The sequence below is a fragment of the Euphorbia lathyris genome, chromosome 6 (assembly GCF_963576675.1).
Source record: "Euphorbia lathyris chromosome 6, ddEupLath1.1, whole genome shotgun sequence".
Taxonomy (NCBI): Eukaryota; Viridiplantae; Streptophyta; class Magnoliopsida; order Malpighiales; family Euphorbiaceae; genus Euphorbia; species Euphorbia lathyris.
In genome coordinates, this window is record NC_088915.1 from 86295470 (window position 1) to 86318252 (window position 22783).

The 22783-nt window shown below is 34.9% G+C and overlaps 1 long non-coding RNA gene across 6 annotated transcripts; it reads left to right on the plus strand.

The window, feature by feature from the left end:
* The first annotated feature begins 225 nt into the window (after positions 1-225).
* LOC136232179 (uncharacterized) lies at positions 226-5913 on the plus strand. Of its 6 annotated transcripts, none has more exons than XR_010690377.1 (5): positions 226-580; positions 740-839; positions 1230-1499; positions 1588-4987; positions 5440-5913. It is a non-coding gene; the product is annotated as an uncharacterized lncRNA (long non-coding RNA). The 6 variants fall into 6 exon arrangements; XR_010690376.1 differs by having other exon boundaries at positions 1588-2757; positions 4787-5913; XR_010690375.1 differs by having other exon boundaries at positions 1588-2115; positions 2581-5913.
* The last annotated feature ends 16870 nt before the right edge of the window (positions 5914-22783 follow it).

Genomic DNA, 22783 nt, shown 5'->3' on the forward strand with positions numbered 1-22783 from the left:
GTTAGATTTGAGATTTGATTTATAAGCCCGAATCTAGACCGATCCGAACCCGTCTAAATTAACAGTAGACTGGGCTGAGCTTGGGATGAGTATTTCTACATAAAAATCCGACAGGCCAGGCCCGAACCCAGCCCAGCCCGGCCCATGGACAGGGCTCGTAAAAAGAATAAAATAATAGGAAATTCTCTATATAAATCTCTTAGCTTTTTAGGTTTAATCACATTCCACTCCTTCTTCCATCTCCACAGCCGCCTCATTTTCCCTCCTCCTCCTCCTTCTTCTTCTTCTTGTCTTTCTCAGCTACGATCGTATAACGTAATTTCAGTTCTGATTCCTACATCATCTCCCATCAGATTTTCGCACTCGTTTTTGCTCAGTTTATATGATTATTTGAATTTGAATTTGAATTTTGAATGGCTGGAGTCTCTCACGAGTGGGAAAATCTAATGGAGATGATGAAGATTATGATGGTGAATGGTCAAGCTGAATGAGAACAAAAAAAGTGAAGGTAACTCCCAAATCTGATTTCTTACGGAAGCGGCGCAGCAAATTAAATTGTGCTATACCTAAATCTGACGCAGTAAGTTCATGTTGCAAATAGCGATAGAAGTAAAGCATCAGTATAGAGTATAGATCTACAACAAGAGATCTGAACACATTTTTTTTTTTGACAATGGAGTATAATCAGCTACTATGAGAAACTGTCATGAAACCTTCATTTTCTGTTGTTCTATTGCAGGTACCGGGAAATGACAGAAGAAGAAATTGCAGAAAAATGTCCATGTTATCGTAGAAATTGCAACTGCAATGTGTGTTTGCAATCCACTGGATTGATAAAGGTGTGTTCTATTCTGTGTCCTATCTGTTGTATTCGGTTTATCTTATGAGGATAATGAACAAAATCTGCATTAGACTCTTTTACTCTGTTTACTTCATAAAAAAACGAAGAAGTTACTATAAGATGCCATTTTGTACGAGGCCTGAGGCTTAAGTTATACTCGGAGGTCTTGGATCTATCTAGTTTGATCCTAGACTGAAGATTGTGGGGGAATAATTTCAGCTTGCAAAAGATCTAATATAAAAATCATATGGCTGCTTTTTGACATTGAAAGTCGATTTAAGTATTCCTTTGTGCACCCTAAGAATAGCAGTTTGTAGAAGCTGTTTTGCAGTACTGAAGCTGCTATTGGTTTCTTCTGAATAATAATAATAATATTTCTTGTTGTCAGACATCAAGAAGGGAGATAGCCGACAGCGAAAAAGTTCAGCATCCTCAATATTTGATTAAATCACTTCTTCCCTATCTGGACCAAATCTGTGAACAAAGTTCAAATTGAGGCTGGAATATGTGCTTTTCTTTTACTTTTTTCCTTTAGCTTTATTACGAGTATGTGTTTTGAATTTAACCTACTGCTGATACTTTGCAAAGTGATCTTGTATCCAGCTACTTTAGATGAGGTAGCAGAGAATTTCTGTAATAGTGATGAGCGATTCTATTGGTAAGAATCTCTTTCCAAGTCAATTCCAAAGGAAAAAAAAGATGATTTTATAGACTGATGTTTTGACTTTTTATGGGCTCTGCTGCAGCAATCATTGTGCAACTTGGTGGATATCCACTGCCTCCTGATCTCGAAAATCCTGAGGATCGAAGTGAGCCATCGAATATCACATGAAATGCCCATCATTTATTTTCAATTCTAAAATCCATCCCATATCACATGGAATGCCAATCATGACGGGAGCATTTTTTGTGCTCCAAAAGAATTGGGTAGATGTGGCGGTTGTATATTGGATATATTGGAGCTAAAGCGTATCATTCCAATGGGATGGGTTTTAGAATTGAAAATGAAGGCTGGGATTTGTAGCAGCAAAATGACCAGTTTGATGTCAAAGTATTATGATACCAGGAAGACACATGTTGAAGAAAGCAGCTTGTAGAGAAGGATCTCATGATAATGACTTGTATTGTTGTCCAGCTTTGGATAATATTCAAGAAGATCAAGAGCTTTTTAACTTCCAAAGACATTGGGCTAAAGGTGAACCTGTTATAGTTCCTGATGCCCTTTAGGAAACACCTCATTTGAGTTGGTGACCAATGGTCACTTGGAGTTCATTGTAAATTTCTTTAACACAAAACTACATAGTTTTAAAACCTACAAAACTACGTTATAATCGAACTAATCTTCCTCACGAGCGTGTTCATGAACATTATAATCGAGCTTGTTCATGAACCTTAATTGAGCCTGCTTTTGTGCCGAGTTGCGCCTTGCTCAAGCTCGGCTCTGTTTATAGATTGAGCCGAACATGGTTGAGCAAGCTGAACGAGTGGCCCGGCTCATTTACAGACCTACTTACATCGTAGTACTTGCACATTGCAGTCTTGTACTTCTTTATTTGCACTGCAAATCATGCATTCTGTGATCGCTGATTAGCAAACTTATACCAAATAGCTTTAGAGAAGAAATTAGGAGAGAAGTTTGTGTTGGAGAATGATAATTATACTTATATTTTTCTGTCGAATTTTTTATCGCCATCAAAGCTCTAATTTTCGATTGTGAATTGTCCATGTTGCTTATCCAGATAGTAGATGAGGGGGAAAGGGTTGAAATCTACCTTGCCAACTGTATTTGTTTGGTTCAAAAGTCGATGGAGTGCAGCTGCTTGTGCACAAACTCAACAAACGAGAAATCCAACTTTGTGCTTAACAGAATGGCCCCCCGAGCCACGCGACATATATTGGTGAAATCTAGCCATACTGTATGTTTCATCATATCGCTTAATCAGTTCTCCTCATACTAGAAAAAAGAAAAAGAAAGGTGGGCAGGGTGGCAGATTTTTTTGAGTTAACATCCATGCCTTTTAAGGAATTTGACCTAGAACTTGACATTTTCCGCTCAAATCAGCTCTGCTAGACACGTACATACCAGTCTGCATTCCATGGATTTTGGACACATGTCTTCATATGGTTTAGGCATGTCTTATTCTTGGATGATTTGAGCCGAGAATGATGAATTTCAGCTCAAATAGCTGTAGAATGTTAAGTATCTCACATTGGTTAATTAGTGAGCTTTAAGGCCTTATATGTGCGAGGCAATCCCCCCCTTTAAGGTACGTTTTGGGGTGGATTTAGGTCAATGTTTTGATATCAAAGTCATCTATTTCAATGTTGAGTCACCTGTAGATTGACCGTATGTTCTAGATGGTTCTGGGCTTAAGGTGAGTGTGTTAAGTATCTCAGAATGGCTCACTTGTGAGGTATACGGCTACTTATATGTGCGAGGCTATCCTCCCCTTACGGTACCTTTTGTGGTGGAGGTAGAAGCCATTGACTCGGGATGTTCTAGTTTGTGTTCTCTTTAGTTGTCTCAAGTTGAAGTTCAATGTATCGCTGAGGTTTTTCATGCATGCTTATGGCGTGTTTCATCAGCTTTCGCTTACTTATAACGTAATTCACCTTAATCTTTCTGTCCATCCTGTAATTGAGAAAATATGTTCATTTGTCCTTGAATTCGAAACATCTACATGATAAGGCTATGTATGTTTGTTGCTTCTTGTGAATAACCTAAGTCTCTGCTACATGTCATGTCGAGCTGTACATGGGCCTGTTGGCTCTATGGGTTGGGTTTGGATATGAATATTTGAGATTTGGCCAGGCCGAGGCCCGCACATAAAACAACTTGGGATTTGCTAATAAAGCTTGAGCCTGCGGACCTTACATTATATATATTCTCTTTCTTACATAGATTTGATTTCTTATTAGTTTGTTAAATGTTTTTTTGTTTTCTTAAGATCTATGTTGCACAGAAACGTATAGACGCACACTGATACTCAGAAACATTATTTCTAAAAAAAAAACATAGGATATAGAAATGTGGGGGAAACCTGTAAATATTAAAATACAGGGACATATTTATAAATATTAGAAGTATAAAAAAAAAAAAAAGGGCGGCCCGGTCGCATTACGCGTCCCCGCTGAGCGAGGGTCCGGGGAGGGGTCCCACCACAAGGGTGTATTGGGGGCAAGCCTTCCCTTGCCAATTTAATTGGCAAGAGGCCGCCCCTAAGACTCGAACCCGTGACCTCTGGTCACACGACAACAACGTTTTACCGTTGCGCCAAGGCTCGCCCTCAAATATTAGAAGTATAATAATAAAAAAATTGGTATTTATACACTAGAGATGATTACAACAATAAACAGAAAATAAAAATAACTAGTAATTGTGGTATAGAAATTATCATCAATTAAGAAGTTATAGCTAAATTGGAAGTTTCAATTAGTTAGAATCATAGTCGAAATTGGAATTGGATTGTGTTTGCTGGCGGAAATGGTTTCCTAAGCCAGAAACGTGTTTCCTATTTTCATTATTTACGGAAATGCTCCCGGAAAAGTGGCGTACTGGTTCCCTGGAGTTTCCGTTTCTGAAACGGACACGAAATGCAGAAACGCCATTGAAGAGGGGTTCTGTGCAACATAGGTTAAGATTATATTCGTTGAGGTCTGTTGAATTAATTAACTAGATTTTTGTTTGCCACATTTTTATTGTTCATAATCATAGTTTCATTTTAATGGTATTCATATTTATCCTAACTTTTATGTTGCAGCAATTCGATGTTGCCTTTCTGAATCTCTCTTGCTCTTTCCTTTTCCTTGAAAAATATAAGAATGAGAGAAAAAGTCAATAGACTGTTATGATTATGAGATTCTCTACTATTTAAACGTGGAGGATACATAATGCCTCTGGTGGATGTATTATAACCTTTTCGTTCGTGTGTTTAAAAATTGCAGATCATAAATGCACGAAAGCTCTGCAGCTTTCTGTCCCGATGTTCATGGACGTGTCATTGTTGCTCTTATTATATCACACGTACTTCTGATTGGATTGTTAAGTACAAAGGAAGCTGATTAGTCAACGCCATTGCTCGTTGCGCTTCCTATAGATACTGCAAAGGCCGCTATGAACCTTCGTTTGTTAGATTTCCATTACAGGTATGGATTTGTATCATCTTTATCCCAAATGGTGCTGTTTTTTCAATCGGCTTGTTTCGTTTATTCTCGTGTGTTTTCTGTAAGAGCTTCAAGTTGATTTTCCTTGCTGCTAATTTTCATATACATGATTATGAGTTGCTAAATACTCTCATATTTAATTGATAATGTGCGGGAAAAGTCTATTAGACGTACGTGCTTTACAATCTCCCCGTAATACTTGATGAAACCACTTGATCATGCACAAATTAACGTGTGTAAGTATGTCTAATATGATCTGTCTATGAGGAGCCAAATGCTCCTACAAGGAGCCGAAAATCGCCTTTCTCGGAAAATATGGACGTGGTTATGTCTCAATGTGGGAGTGTAGGAGTGCTGCTTGCTTTTGGAGATATCGGTGTCGATTTTTTCTTTCGTTTTTCAAATATAGTTCGTATTTGTTGGCTTTCTGGAAGCCTTGATGAAGGATATGCTTGAACGAGCAATGGAACTGAGCTTGAAGTTGAAAGCTTACCTTCAAAATGCATACGAGCATCCGGTTTTCAAAGCCGCTGAAGACGATGAAGATGGGGATACAAGTGAAAAGTTAGAAACTGAGTCAGTTATAGTCCCTACGAAATCCCAATTAATCCCGAAGCAACACACCCGTTCCCAGCAGAGTCAGCGGGGCTTAGCCATCTTTGAATGATGTGAGGGAAGATCTAGAGGCTTAACACTCCAAAAAGACGGGTTGCTGGCTGCAGCTTTGTAAATTAAAATGGATGAAAAATAGTGGGCATTTGTTGTATAGAAAGGAAGAGGCCAAGAATATGAATGAATGTTATATGAAAAGATATATATTCTTGTCCAGAAATTTCAATGAACTCCCTGTACTTAAAAAATTGATTTTCTAAAATCGACATACCAGTGCAAAAGGAGATTCTTGTGAAGTTGAGTACATTTTAAGCAAATTAAATTTAGGATATAATAGATCATTGTAAGTTTAAAGTGCAGTATAAGTAAGTTTAAGGTGCAAAAGGTTACTTTTAAGGAACTTTAGAGAATTAATAAATCATTTTAGTTTAGGAGTTTTAAATAAGTTTAGGAGTAAGCATGATGTTTTGGAAATATAGGGGTATTTGAATTTTTTGAACAAGGTCTAATGCTTCTCCAACCCTTTTAACTTGTTCAAATTGATTATTTTACCTCTTTAACTCATCAAATGTCCTATTTACCCCATTAATTCTATAAAAGTGGTATTTCTCACCCTCTCAACTTGTCCATTTATCTTCCAACTCATAGAATGTTCTATTTACTCCCTTAATTTCATAAAAATGGTATTTTTCACCTCTTACAATCCGTTATCGAAGTTTAAATTGATAACTTTTTTTAAACGTTAAACCTATATTTATGCTATTTTGTAAGTGAAATCTAAATTGATACTTTCCCAAAAATCATAAACCTATTTTGGTACATTATCCTTACATATAATGTATTTAATTTGTTTATATTAATGTTCTTGTTATTTGTATTTTTTATTCGTTCTTTCTCTTTTCAATTTTTTTAACTACTATAAAGAGATAAGAAATACCATTTTTATGGAGTTAAGAGGGTAAATAAGATCATAAGTGGTGAGAAATACCACTTTTTTGGAGTTAAGGGGGCAAATAAGATATTTGATGAGTTGAGAAAGGGTAAAATGACAAATTTGGATCAGTTAAGGGGGTGAGAAATACCATTTTTATGGAGTTAAGGGGGTAAATAGGACATCCAATGAGTTGGAGGGGTAAAATGATCAATTTGGACAAGTTAAGGGAGCTGGAGAAGCATTAAGCCTTTGAACAAGCATAAGGGGTTATTAAATCCATATATGGCCTCATGTTGCATTTAAAATCAAAATTGGCGGAGTATTTTCATAAGTGATATTTAATTCATTTTTTTATGAAAAACTAATGGATTTATTAAATATTTTGTCACATGATATAATTTATTGATATATGTTAGTATAACAATTTTTGAATTTTTATTTTCTATATAGATTTGATAAATAGATAAATAAGAAAATAATTTAATTCCTTATTTATGTATATATTAAAATTATGTGGAAGAAAAATCAATCGTCACGTCTAAGAATTTGTGCAATAAATCAATTAATTTTCCTTTCAAAATTAATTAAATATCACTTATATTATAAAAAGTAGTTTTTAGAGCAAACGTTACCAAATGATATTAAATAGGTCAAATAATAAAATTTTAAATATGAAAAGAGTTAAATATGAATTTTAGTTGACCCATATACTTTGAAAATATTTTATTTACAATTTGTTTAAAATGCATTCTTAAAATTTATATAATATAGTAAAGGGAGATTTTGCTGAAGTTGAACAATGTATATCAAATTTAATAGGATAATCGTTATAAGCAAGTTAAAGGATAAAAGGTTACTTTAAAGTAGACTTGTTCATGGGCCCGGGTACTCGTCCGGTCCGTCCAGGCCCGTGTCCTTTGGACCGGGTTTGGACAATGATAATTACTGTTAGGTCCAGCCCAATCCGGCTCAGGCACGTTAAAGTCCGCTTATTTTTTGGGTAGACTTGAGATTAATAAAAATAGTACGGGCCGGTCCGTCTATTAATATTAATTAATAAATTTTATATATTTATAGATTTATATATTAAATATTTATTTTTTATAATTAAAAAATTATGTATGTATGTTTAGATAAGTTTACATGGGCTAGGCTTGAGATTTGATTTTTAAACCCGAACCCAGCTCGGTTCGATTCTGCCTAAATTACTAGTGGACTGGGCTTGAGCTGAAAACTTTTATAGAAAAATCCGCCTAATCCGGCCCAATCCGACCCATGGCCATGTGTACTTTAAAGCTAATAGATTAAGTAAGTTTACGGAGGTAAAATATGATGTTTTGAAAGTAGACGGATTGAATTTTTTTGAACAAAGGGAATTGTGATAGTTTCTCTTGTCTTTTTCTTCCTAATGTTAATAAGTTATTTTCCCACGTGCAATTTAGCATTATTTTGTCTATTTTTTCGAGATTATCATTATTTATGCACTTTTTTAAGTGGATTATTATATCCAGCCCCAATTTTACACTTTCAGCCCCGAAAAAAGACGTAACCGTCCTTTAACCAAAAATTGAAAATTCCAAACCCTCCCAAACTCTCTCAAACTCTCCCAAATACATTTTGATTCGAAATCAAAGACAACACGTTTGATGGAGAGCAATCCGTTATCACCGGAAAAAGACGGAAGTGATGTTGTGTCTGAAGTTGAGGTATTTTTCCGATTGAACTTCCTTTAATTTCTGTAATTTTTTTTTTTAAAAAAATCGCTGGTTTGGCACTCGGGCGTGTGAGCATCACGCCCCACCATGTGGTGGGGCGTGATAGCCACATGCCCCACCATGAGGTGGGACGTGATGTTCATACGTCCCACCATGAATGGGACGTGATGCTCATACGCCCCACCACATGGTGGAGCGTGATGCTCACACGCCCGAGCATATTTGTGGCTGCTTTTCGGGTTTAGACACTGAAATGCTGTATAAATGTCGCGTGTTGGAATGTAATGTTCGTTATTTATCATTTGCAGGAGGTTTCGTGGGAAGAATTTGGCGGAAACGACATTGATTACAATTCGCAGTTTTTTCCCAAACAAACGTTTCAAACATATCATGAAGCTGTTAACTGCGCAAAACAGACGGCAATTGGGATCGGCTTCGAGTTAACCACAACGTCGCATAAGACAAGGGGCAAGTCAAAGTGGATATTGGTTAAATGTGCTCGTGGTATTAAGAATTATAGAAGGAAAAGGGATATGGATATGGATGCTATACTACGGAGGGATACAAAAACAAAGTACTGTGGTTGCAAATTCCAGATAAAGGTTCTGGAAATCACTGAATTAGGCGGTTGGGTGGTGAATGGGATTGCTGGAGATAGAGGACAACACTGTCATCAGTTGGCTGTATATCGTCAGGGCTACAGACAGATGAGCGGACTAAGCCCGGGTTCCAAAAAACTTGTTCGTGAAATGAGTTCAGCTTAAGCTAAGCCTTGTGCTATTTTTGCTGCAATCAAAGAAAAACATCCGGAGGATTGCCCGACACAAAGACATATCTATAACTACAGGGAGAAAATCAGGACTGAGAGCTTTGAGGGTCGGGATGTAATCGGTCAGTTTTATCGGCTTGCTATAGATAAAGAATACGTACATTGGACGCAAGCGGTGCCGGGCAGCAATGTTGTGACTCACTTATTTATGGCACATCCTACATCGATCACACTGTTCCGATCTTATTACTTGTTTATTGGTATGGATTCAACATATAAAACAAACAAGTATAAGATGCCATTCTTTGAGATCATTGGAATGACGCCTTCAAACAAAAACTTTTTGATCGCCTGTGCAATCATGAAGGATGAAACTGAGGGAAGTTATATGTGAGTGTTACAAAAATTGAAGCTTTTGCTCCAACCTGATGTGCATCCAACAGCCATTGCTACAGACCAGGAGTTAGGACTGATGAGGCCGGTTCGTGAGGTATTTCCTCATAGTCATCATTTATTGTGCACATGGCATATTAATAAAGATGTGGAGGATAGAGTAGGCAAGTTGTGTGGAGTGAAGAGTTTTGGTGAAGTTTTTAAGAATTCCAAATGGAAATGTATAATTGAAGCCCCGACAGTAACCGAATATGAGGCGGCAGTGTATGCCATGAAGGATACTACTGCCAATTGGCCTCGTGTGATAGAGTACGTGGAGACCACATGACTAGTGCATAAAGAGAATTTTTGTCGAGCATGGACGAACAAGGTGTTGCACTTAGGAAACACCACAACCTGTCGAGTGGAGAGTTCACATGCACAGTTAAAACAGTGGTTGAATTCATCTACTGGTGCACTCGATACAGTGTGGGCGAAGGTGCACAAGGACATTGAGGCTCAGATCGAGGCGATCAAGTAAGACATTTATTCTGTTATTTGCTTTAATCTTTTAAAGTGTAATACATTAGTTTTGTAATCCTTTATGGTATATAATCAGATACTCACTCGAGGACTCGAGAAGAAGATATGCGGTGGCTCAATAGGGAGCACCTTTCAAGTATCTCAACTTACACGTTTCACATTACTGCTTGCGTGTACTAAATGCTGAGCTCAAGCGTATGCACAGATTGAGTATGGATGTGGTAAGTGAATGCGGATGCGTGTTACTCATGGCTCATGACATTCCGTGTGCATGTGAGCTTAAAACGTATATTGACATGGACACATCTGTCCGTGCTGACTGAATCCATAATTTTTGGAGATCTCTTGTGTTTGAAGGTTTGAGTGACATATCAGTTAGTGCTCCCGTATATGCTGACGGGTCTGAGGATCACTGGTTTTTTCACTCTCTTGTGGAAAAGGTTGAAAAATTAGATCCTTCAATGGTGCGTAGCATATCTGTTGGAAATTAGGTTAAGGTATAGCAGCGGAAATATAAAAATTTTAACCTATTTCCATAAACCACAAGATCCGTTAACCGTTATTTCATATAAAGAAGGACAAGAAGAATTACCTCTTGATGATCAATCTACCGTTGTTAATGAAGTGCCCACAACGCTTCTCCGAGTTTCAAACACGAAATAAAACACGGGAAGATTAATTTAGAATCAACCGTTGAATAGCAACCAAAGTAGATTGCCTCTAACTAATCAACACAAGATCAAAGATAAAAGAAATAGATGAAATCAATTGATCGGAAGGAAGTCGTAGAGAAATCTCGTCCTCGAACTAGGGGTGTCGAATTTTCTCTCTCTCGCACTAGGGTAGATTTCGAAAATCTCTCTAGGGGATAAGCTCTTAGATTTCGAAAATCTCAAGGGGGAGGGGTATTTATAATCTCTTGTATCTAATCCCTAGTTAGATAGAATTAGGTTACTGAATAGGAATTCAATTCGGAATAGAATTCCTAATTATTATCTCACTATATATCTAATATATTAAGGATAATAATAATAACCTTATTGAATAATAATATGAGTATTTTAATGTAATTAAAACTCCTAACTTATTTATCTCTTAATTAATTTAATTCATAATCCTAATCTAATTAGGATTTAACAAAATCAAATTAATTATTCATGTATCTAGCTACATGAATTTCGACCCCCCTTGGTCCATGGGCCTTATTGGGCTCAATTGGGCTTCCATCAATTAATTAACATCTATCTATCTTTTAGGTTCCAAGTCTTATGTGTGACCCATTAGGTTCTTATTGCTTCTAGCCGTATGCAACGTTATTAAATTAATTTTTAAAGAATTATATTTAATCTTTGCATAACGGAATGATGTACAGAGTATGTGATTAGCAAGTCCGTAATCATTCCCCTAGAGCTATAAGAAGACAGGTTGATTCTGTCGTTAACCTTTCCGTATTAGTTACAGTATAATTCGATCCTTTATCAACTACATCCTTGAACTGAATCTTATGACTATGGGTGATGTCAAGTCACATATAGCGAGACGTTCGTTTTACTTGTACAGGCTGAGTCAACTCAAATAGATAGGTTAAGTGAAATCTGTATTTCAAGTCTTAAGCTATCACATTGCAAGGATTTAGAGTCGAGTCTTCCACAAGCGATCCATGGATGTATCTCCCATTTATCGGGAGTGATAAATGCTCAATCCAATATATAACGATCCCGCAATCACTTCCTGTGATACCCAACGTCTACTGTTCACACCCCAGAGTCATCTCTATTAAGGATCGTGTTACACCAGAGTCAAAGCGTCACATTCCATAATCCAGAATACCAATTAATATTCCTTTGAGTATGAGGATTAGTTATACCTATTAATACCAATGAGATGAACAGGTGATAAGGATGAATCTACCCATCCTGTTATCTCAAATCGGATCCCCAATCCTAATGAACAACTTTTCATCGGATCTATATAACTGTCCAGATATCTGTATATATGAAGCTTGTGAGATCAGCTTTCTGTCGGACAGAAGACATTGTTACATACAAGTCTCAACAGTGATATATCAATCCCAAACATATCACTTGACTTGGGGTGGTTTTAAGTTTATTAGTTTATTATAAAGTTTTGTCTCACTTCATGCTTGTATGAACACTTTATAATCACTTTAAACAAACTTACGGATTTCCTTTTATTAGACTTTATTTAGTGCTGAAAAGGGATTGCCTTTATATAGTTATAAAACATATATCTCATTAAAACAAATGATATAAAGAACAATTCATTTATATTAAGTTTGTATCCTAGAACAATTGTCTATAGGACACTAAACCCCAACAATATCGATGATGATTCATGATCAGATAAACCCGGAACAAAGTGGCTTCAAAGAACCTGAGGTCAAAAGACACTGTTAGGGGTAGACCAAAGGGGAATTCATCAACGAAACGAAATCCGAGTGCATGGGAGTACAGTCAGGCACCACGAGGTCGAGCACGGTCCTCAGGTTCGAGGAGTAGTCGTAGTCGAGGCCGTTCCTCATCCTTATTTGTGCATAACAACGAGATGCCAGGTATGTTTTATTTTATTAATATATATGTTGAAGTTAAAGTAAATATATTTTTATTGATGAATTTCATATATTAATATTTTCAGTCGGATTTGATGCGGATATCGCCGGTTACCACCATTTACATCGGGTTCAAGGTCTCATCGTACCATTTATTACTGGATTCCATGATGTTGTAGCAAATGGTAACTGTGGATTTCGTGTTTTAGCCGATGCCATCACCTATAACCAGGAGGAGTAGAAGCTGATGAGAGTGCTCATAGAGAATGAGATGCGGCAAACCGTGATCTGTATGCGCCAGTGTACGGGAATGGATTTGATGCTGCCCTCACGCGTATTAAATGGGCAGGAGCGGGGTATAGTGAGTCCCACTGGATGGTGAGTCCGGATGACTTATATGCTGCTGCATCTGTTTTGAATGCAGTAATATTCCTTTTTACTACATCACAGTTAGGATGTTGCACTATACTGCCGATGCGTTTGGACGATGGAAGACCACCAGAGCGAGAGATTGTGATTTGTCATTTGGGGAGTTATCATCACTACATACGTCTTTATTTACATCCTACATTTTCAGTGCCTCCCATTGCCATCCAATGGCGTATATTTCATCATCCGAGTGTTCATCACTTGGACAATCTATACGCTGAAAGGAGAGAGGTTTGGACTAGATTATATTAGTTTTATATGTTGTAGTTAATAATATTTATTCATTAACTTATATTATTGTTACTGATTTTAGTTAAAATTGTATGGTATTTTTAGGTTTTAAGTACAATTCTGTAGTTACGAGTTTAACGGCCTATTTATGGGTTTAAAAAGCCATTTTTTTGCCAATCCGACACGCGGGCGTGTGGATATCACGCCTCACCGCGTGGTCGGGCGTGATAGCCACACGCCTCACCGCGTGGTCGGACGTGATACTCACACGCCCGACCACGCGGTGAGGCGTGATATCCACACGCCTGCGTGTCGGATTGGCAAAAAAAAAATAGCTTTTCCCTCACAAAACCCATGAAAGGGCATTTTCGTTCTTTCACGGGGTTAGAGGTGAGAATTTGGGGATGGGTTTAACAACACCCTTTTATAATGGCCTATTTGGTAAACTCACGTGGCCATACCATACCGAACACGCTAAAAGTATGTCTATTGGCAGTTGGTTTGCATTATTTTTTGTGGGATAAATTGCACATGTCTTCACTCAATTTTAATTCTAACTAATATATTATCATTAAATTTTAAAATATAATATAAAGTGACTTAATATTATGGCACTTCCCTAAAAAATATATATTATGACTTTAAATTTAAATTAACATCTTGATTGTGTGTGGATGATTAAATTTTAAAGTGATTTAAGTTTGTTTGGTGGGAAGATAGAAAATAAATGTAGAGAGAAAACTTTGAAAAATGTGATTTTGAAATAAAACGTGATTTTGTGATAAATGTGATTTCAAAAAATTTTAATTATTGGGTTTTTTCATTTTGAAGTCATCAAAAGTCATTTTGAGGCGGTTTAATACATTCGTCGTCCTTTGAACTTGTTCTGTTTTGTCATTTAACCCCTTCTATTTAGTGGCTAACCTACTAATAGGGCTATAAATGAGTCGAACCGCTCATGAACGGTTCATTGTTTTGCTCGATAAAAGCTCAATTATGTTTGACTCGATTTATAAACGAGCCAAGTTTGAACACGACGAAGCTCGACTCCAAAAAACTTACGAGCAGGCTCGATTATATTGTTCATGAACACGCTCGCGAGAAAGTTTGGTTCGATTTTTTTTAATAATAATATTTCTATAAAGAGAAAATGTAAAACAACATAGTTTTGTCTAAAATTTAGTTTTATATGTTTCAAACTACATAGTTTTGTGTTGAAGAAATTTTAAAAATATAATTAATGAACATAATTAATGAGTTGTTCGCGACCGATATTCATGGACTGAATTAATGAGCAGCTCGCGAACAACTCATGAGCAGCTCAGAATGGATTGATGAGCTCTGGCTCGTCAATTTTTTGACAAGCCGAGCCTAAATAGACTAAAGCTTGGCTCATCTCGATTACAACCCTACCTAATACTTCATGTCCCTTTATATGTCTACATGACATTGATTAGTCCCTTCAACTCATCTTGTGAAACCTATTTGTCTCCTCAATTCACCAAATATAACACTTCGTGCTCCTTAAGTTTTTATCTCCGTTTCAAAGCAATAAATGAACGATTCACATCATGATACAGAAAGTGATGTAATGGATGCAGAAAGTATCTTGGAAAGTATACTAATGTATGTAGCCACAAAAAGAGCCGAATGTATGGCAATTTTTGAGTTGAGACTGATAGATTGACCATTAAGTAGACGGAGATAACTAATAAAATGAAACAAGTTTAGGAGTGACGGAGGTACTAAGCCTTTTAAGGCATGGCTTGAAATTTACTGACTATAATGTTAGAAAGTGTAAATTTGAATGATGTTTATATTATATTTTGAAATTTAGTGGTCATAATTTTATTTGGAATAATAAAATTGAGCCGCTATAAGTATAATCTATCTATATACATATATTTTTATTAGTAGTCATATTTACAAGCTTATTACAGGAAGTTGCTAAATACCGCCACCTTTTTATTTATCACCTCCCCTCATTTTCGCGCTATACCGCCACCTTTTTATTTATCACCTCCCCTCATTTTCGCGCTTTGTATAATTTTAAACAAAAACTGAAAATCCTTCTCCCGAGCAAGAAACTGAAATTCTAAAAAAATGGACTCGAGAACTCCGGAAATGGACGATTTTGAACACGAGGTAACAAATCGACCCGAGAACTACTCAAATTAACGAATTTTGCGAAAAAATCGTTTTTTTCGATGAATTTTCCCTGGACGGGAGAAAATCCTGCCTCCCTTTGGGATGTGCGGATGAAATTCCCGCCTGGCCTTGGGGCAGGCGGGAATTTCTCTCGCCCAGGGTACGTTCAGTGAATTCTGTCTCCGAATCCAGAGACGGAACTCATGTTTTCGATTGAAATTAAGCAAAAAAAATGTACCGGACGAATCATTAGTCATTTTCTTTTACCGTGTTGATTGTTATTCGGTTTGTGATTTTGAAAAAAATTGGAGAGAGAATTTCAATTTTTGATTGAAAATATGACAAGGACAAAAATATCCAAAACGATGTGGTATTTAGCAATCCATTATTTATGCACCGAGAGAGGAAAGAGAATACTTGTTGTTTATATCATTTTATTAATTTTTAATAAATATAAATGAAATGAATAAATAAATAATAATTTTCCTCCTATTCATATAATAATTTTAGGATTCTGATATTTATAGCCCTTAGGGTTGTAAATAAAACCCAAAAATTCATATTATTCGTATTGATTTAGGTTTTCAATATATAAAATTTATTGATACTTAAATGCTTAAATATTTAAATGTATATATTCATAATAGATTGTTATATTTCCAATACAAATAAATACTTATTTTAGAATTAAAATTCTCTTTTTTGTTATTATATGTGAATAATTAATGCTTATATACAACCCTAAGGGCTGTATATATCATTTGCCATAATTTTATATAGCAACAGTAACACCGGTTGTCCATTATTCGTGGGCAACCGTGCGAATATTTGTGGGCGCCAACAAAATTTCTGAACATTTTTTTGGGATTCTCCGAAGTTGTCCCAAAAATATTGGGGACAGAATGGGGATGCAAAACCGCCCCTGCACCGCTTCATTTCCACCCTACTTTCAAACATCTCTTCACCAAACATCGTTATTAGAGGTTTGACTAGTCAAAATCTCTAAAGTGACTCAAACTTCTAATTCAAATCCAAATATTTCGTCAAGTTTAAAAATATATTAATATCTAATTCTGTTAAAAATTATAAAAAAATGCATATCTTTTTTAAAACCAACTAATATGTAATTGATGGAGAATGTAATAAAACAAAATATCTGTAATTTTTAATAATGTCTAAAATTGACCAAACTTATCAATTTTATAGGTAAAATTGCTCATAGTTATCAAACTTATGGGTACTTTTTCCATCTTATTCCTTTATCCCTTTACCAATCGTAGTAAAAAATGGTTAAGAATGGGATGATTGAAAATTATGAGAATTGATAGGGATGTTAGAGGATTTTGTGGCAAATGTTATGTGACATGTGAAATCACGTCACGTGTGTCTAAAAGATTGTTTGGACGATGATATTTGAAGGCAGATGAGGATAAATGTAAGGCTTAATAGGTACCAAGCCCCCTAAACTTGTAATTTTGTTTCACCTGGCCCCCTCAACTTAGGGGACAACCTCTCAACCCCCTCAACTCTCTAAAAACATCGCATACAGCCCCTTACACCTCTATGTTCGGTCAAAATATTGACCCGTATAGAAAACGTGCTTGACTGTTGACCACACCAATGTCACGTGTCACTTTTTTATTAAAATTTTCCATTCTGGCATAAGAATTCTAATCGAAATCCATCTCTAGTAGTTGCTCGCCGAGCGCAAATGGACTTGCTCACCGAGCAGGGGTCTCAATGGAAAAATTTAATAAAAAAATGACACGTGGCATTGGTGTGGTCAACAGTCAAGCGCGTTTTCTACACGGGTCAATATTTTGACCGAACATAGGGATGTAAGAGGCTGTATGTGATGTTTTTGGAGAGTTGAGGGGGTTGAGAGGTTATCCACTAAGTTGAGGAGGCCAGGTGAAAAAAAAAGTTACAAGTTTAGGGGGTTGGGTGCCTATTAAGCCTAAATGTAATTAGGTAACCTTATTTTTTAGGTGCAGTTGAAGAGCATAATAAATGAGGATAGATGAGGATAAAATTTAAGTAATTTTCTTTCCACCCCAAATTGGAGGAGAATCATGGTACATAGTTTTTTCTTCTAAAATTTCTTTTTGTCTTTTATTTTATTGAGGGATAACGTGCAAAAATACCACTAACGTTTACAGTCAGGAGCAATTTTACTCTTAACGTCTAAAATGATGCAATTTTACCCCCTAATGTTGACAGCTAAAAGTAATTTTACCCTTAACGTTGATAAATTGGGAGCAATTTGAGAAATATTTCATCAAACTGTCTTCTCGATCATGAATCTTATCATCTACACTTTGTATATACATTATTTTATCGCTAATTAGTAATAGATCACAAAAATATAATTAGACGTGGAAAAAAATTTAAAAGAAAAATAAAAAAATATACTATATTTTACACGAGTTGGATAAAAAAAATTCAAATATTTCGCCGAATTTAAAAATAGTAATCTCTGATTCAATTATTAAATTTAAAAAAAAAGTATGATTTTTTTGAAACAACGGATATGCAATATGTGTAAAATAAGAAACAAAATGTGTGTGGCGTATATAATGTCTGAAATTGATCCAACTTGTCAACGTTAGGGATGAAATTGTTATTGGATGCCAATGTTAGGGATAAAATTGTATCATTTTAAACGTTAGGAGTAAAATTGCTTATTAATGTAAATGTTAGAGGTATTTATGCACTTTATCCTTTTTTTTATTTATACAGATAAAATGATATAAGAGTGATTTTATATATAATTATATTATTAAACCATCACTTATATTATCTTCTATCCAAACACAACAAGTTATTTCATACAACTCACTCCATTTTACATTATTTTACTTTAATTACACTCCATCCAAACAAGATATAAGTCATATTTCCAGACCCACTGAATCCTCCTAATTGATCTCTTCTTCCTATTTTGACAAAATAACAATCAAATCTATCCATTTAATAATTTCCCAAATACAAGAGGAAAAAGTAAAATAAAAATACAATTACTTTTATATTTAAATAATTAATGCATACCATCAATTCCCTTAGAGATATCATTTAATCTACATTTATTACTAAAAAAACAGAAAAGTTAAAAAAACAAACTGTAACCATACAAGGGTTATTTGAAAGTGTATTCTCTTATTATGGCTAAAAGTATTACAAATATATATATATATATATATATATATATATATAGAGAAAGGGCTCTTGTGAGAACCCTTTCCTAGGTGAGAACTCACCTTAGGTGAGAACCACCCCAAAACTACGTAGTTTTGGGGGTTTTTCATTAACCAAAACGTTGTGTTTTGGTATTATGTTTTCACGCGTTTCTAAGGTTGAAGAGTTGAGTCTCTTCGTTCCACTACTTCGTTCCTCGACTTCTTCCTCTTCTTCTTCGTCATTTCTATCTTCTGTCATTTCTTTTCTAATCTAGCGTCGATCAACTTTTGTTTTTATAGAAGATTTCCGCTTTGTATTTCATCGATTCTACCGTGGATTTGATCCTCTTAAATCTGGTTAGTTGCTCATATCTTTTTCGTTTTTTCTGTTCATTGTTTTTGTTTGCATTTTTTCGTTTTTTGTTTTTTTTTTGTGAATTTGTTCGTCTGAATGATGTTTGCTGCTTTATGTGTTTCGTTTATTTTGTTGTTTTATATTCTTTGTTGATTTTGAGTTCGATTTTGTATATTTTTTTATTTTCTAGGGTTTCGTTTGTATGATCTTTATAAAGAAGTTCCTGTATGTTTTTCTTTGATTTTTGTATTCAAATCTATTCTGTTTGAGAATGTTTTTATGTTGTTCTAAAATTATGTTCGTATGTTCTATATTTGCATGTGTTTTGTTCTAAAATATTGAACTATTGTTCTGTTAAAACTATTTTTGTTTGTTTGGTGTTTTCGCTTGTTTGAACTTTAAAAGTTTGTTGTGGTATGTTTTTGTATGTTTTTTGTATTCAAATGTAGTTAGTTTTAGAACGTTTTTGAGTTTGTTCTGTTATTGTTTTCTGTTTTTGCATTTTTTGTTCTAAAATATTGATCAAACGTGCTGTTGTTGAGTTATTGCTTTGTTAAATTACTTTATATTTTGTTGATGAGTTATTCCATTTCTTTTATGTTTCGTTGTATATTTGCATTTGCTTGTTCTAAAATGTTGAGTATATGTTTTGTTTTTTAGAAAATGGGCAGGAATGATGGAGAAGAGATTTTTCCCAAAAATGTGGTTGATCAGAAATTGTTAGCTGATATTATTGAAGATTATTGTTCTGATGAAGATAAAAAAATTAAGAAGAAAGGTGAACCTGTTGTTCCTGTTGAAGATAGAAGTGAAAAAAGACATACTTCTAAAAGATTTAAGAGGACTTCGAAAAGACCTTCAATGTCTAAAAGACCTTCAATGCCAGCCATTCCTGGTGATAATGATTTGCTGTCTAGTTATGTCGTTCCGTCCAATAGTTTGTTGAGGCGGCAAACCAGGAGTCAATCTATTAAAGGTGAGTTTATTCAGCAAACTAGTAGTGAATCTAGGAAAGGTATATTTAGGCGTCAAACAAGGAGTATATCTAGTAAAGGTGTTGATTCTTCTCAAGTTTCTGAAGCTTCGGTTGATGCGTTAAAGGAAGATGTTAATGCTAAGAAGGTAAAGGAAGATGTTGATGTTAAGAAGGTAAAGAAAGTGAAGTTTGCCAGGAACTTGTCTGTTGCTTCTAGTTTTTTAAAGAAGAGGAAGAATGTTTTGAGTGTAGGTGATGATGAAAATATTTCCAAACGGAATAAGGTTGCTCTTGGTCAAAGAATACCTCCTAAACAGTTTATGGGTATTCTTCATGATATTCCGGAGACTCATAAGGATGCAATTAAGAGTATTGGTTTTGGTGGTTTTTTGCATCTAAGTTTAGATGTTCATAATGCTACTTTTTGTGAAAAACTTGTGAATAGTTTTAATGTTGATAGGTGTAGCCTTATGCTAGATAATAGTGAAGAATTGAAGTTTGTTAAGGATGATTTTAAGGCTGTTTATGGCTTGCCTTGTGGAGGTGTAGAGATTGAGGAGCCACAAGATGTTGGGGAAGATGAGTCTTCGGATTTTTTTGCTCAATGGAGGTCATATTTTGGACTTGAGATTGGAAGTCCAATTAATAGTACTGTAATTGCTAAGCTGAATGATCTGAAGACGAAACCATTGTGTGATGAGTTTTTGTTGCATTTTGTATTTTGTGCTGTGAATTGTTGTATTCGTTCTACCAAGAACCAGGCTATGAACTATAAGTTTCTTTATAGTTGTAGGAATGTTAAGGAAATTGCAAATTTGGATTGGTGTTCTTTTGCATATAAGCATTTGTTGGATTCTGTCAGTGAATGGAAAAGGAGTCCTACTTTTTTTACAGGTCCCATTCCTTTCTTGTTGGTAAGTGTAATTTTCTTTTTTTGATTATGTGTTTGATAAGATTTGTTTGTTGTTTATTTTTTAATTTGTTTATAACTTGTTCATTTTTGTTATTTTTTTGTAGATAAGTTATTTTGATAGGCTTCAACGAGCTAATGTTGTTAATCCAAGAGATTTTCCACTGATAGCTGTTTGGAATAAAGAACGAATACAAAAGAGGATGATTTTGGAAAAGATGAGGGGATTTGGAAGTGGGATTGTGTTAGAGAGAATAGTGGTGGGAGAAAATTTGGTAAGAAAAAGTATGGATATGGATGAAGGAAATGTTCCAAGAGAAGATAATGAAGATGTTGAAGGAGGGAATAGGAAGGAATGTGGAGAAGCTTCTTCTAGTGGACCTGGTCAAATTTTTGTACGTTATTACATCTTTATCTATGTTTTTAAATTTTAGAACGTGCTTATTTCATTTTAGAACATGTTTATTAAAATTTAGAACATGCTTAATATTGTTTATAACATGCCCTGATTTTTATTATGGATTTGTATATGCAGGAATTTCTTGCGAAGTTCCAATCATTAGCTAAAGAATTGGGTTCTAAAGTTAATGAAATGTACTCTATGTTGAAAGAAGCTAATGTTGTTTTTGGTGAAGATGGTACAAGTGTTGAGATGTCTAATCTGATCAACAACTTGTGGAATAAATATTCTCGAGGCAATGAATATCCGGTTTCTCAAAGTGAAGGAGGGAAAGAAGAAGTAGTTAATGAGAACAAACCGGAAAGTAAAAAAGATTCAGGAATGACTGGAGATGTTGATTGTGATTTGTCTAGTCAAGATACTCATCCTTATTTTAATTCTGATTTTTTTGATGAGATAGATGCGTTGGTTGAAAGAATTAAAAGAGAGAAGAAAGACCAGAGAGAGAGTAAAAGTCCAATGAAGAATTCTGAACGAAAAAATTCTTCTCCGAATTTTAATTTGTTGAGCCAAGAGTTGCCTGATTTTGTTGGAACTGAAGGTGGATCTACAGAAGCAAAAACTTTTGTTGAGAAATTGGATGGTGCAGATATGAAGAATAAGTCTGATCCTTAAGTAATGTATGTGAAAATAGTTTTTTTTGTATTTTGTTTATGTTTTTTTAATGTTTGTTATATTTTAGAACATATGCTTTATTGTTCAGAACATACGTATTATGCTTCTGATATGTTATTCCTATTTCATTTTTTAAGTTTGTTTGTTTTGTCAACAGGTTTATTGTTGATGATGAAGTTGATAACGTGGTGATAGAAGATGCGTTGGATGTAGATTTGCAAGCTTTGCCTAGAAATATTCCAGATAAGTTACGGATGTTATGCAAATGGGCAAACGTAGAGTTGGTGAAAGGGAATTTTGTTAGCTATGTTGTTTGTGAAGAGTTGTTTGGACATTCTGCTAAAGCATTATTGTTGAGGCAGGATATATATTCTATGGTTCATATGGAAGAGATAACTTGCAACGTTATAATTTTCTATATGAGGTATTTTGTTTTTGAAATGTTATAGTTTTATTTATATTAGTTGTAGTTGATTCTTACTACGTTCTTTTTTGTTTTTATGTAGCTACTTGTTTAATTTGTTGAAGAAAAGAGAAATGGAGAAATTGTTTTATTTCGTTGATCCTCATTACACTTATTCCATTGGAAGTTCTAAAACAGTAAGCCAGCGCTCTAATAATTTGATGAACCGATTGAAGATATCCACAATGGATAAGTCTATCTTTTTGTGTCCATATAATACAGGGTATGATTGTTTTAGTTATTTTATTTAATATTTTTTTAAGTAATTTTATGTATTTTGAAATAATAATAGTATTATTTTTAGTGGACATTGGACGTTGTCAATTATTGATTTGAAGAATTTTAGAGCTTATTGGTTGGATTCGTTGAGAAGGCGTTTGCCAAAGGGAGATGTATGGATTGATGTTGTGAATGAGTATGTTTTTTTGTTTGTATTTTGTTTATAGTTTATTTTGATATATAACTATGTTTGAATATTAAGATCATGTTACTGATTTTAAT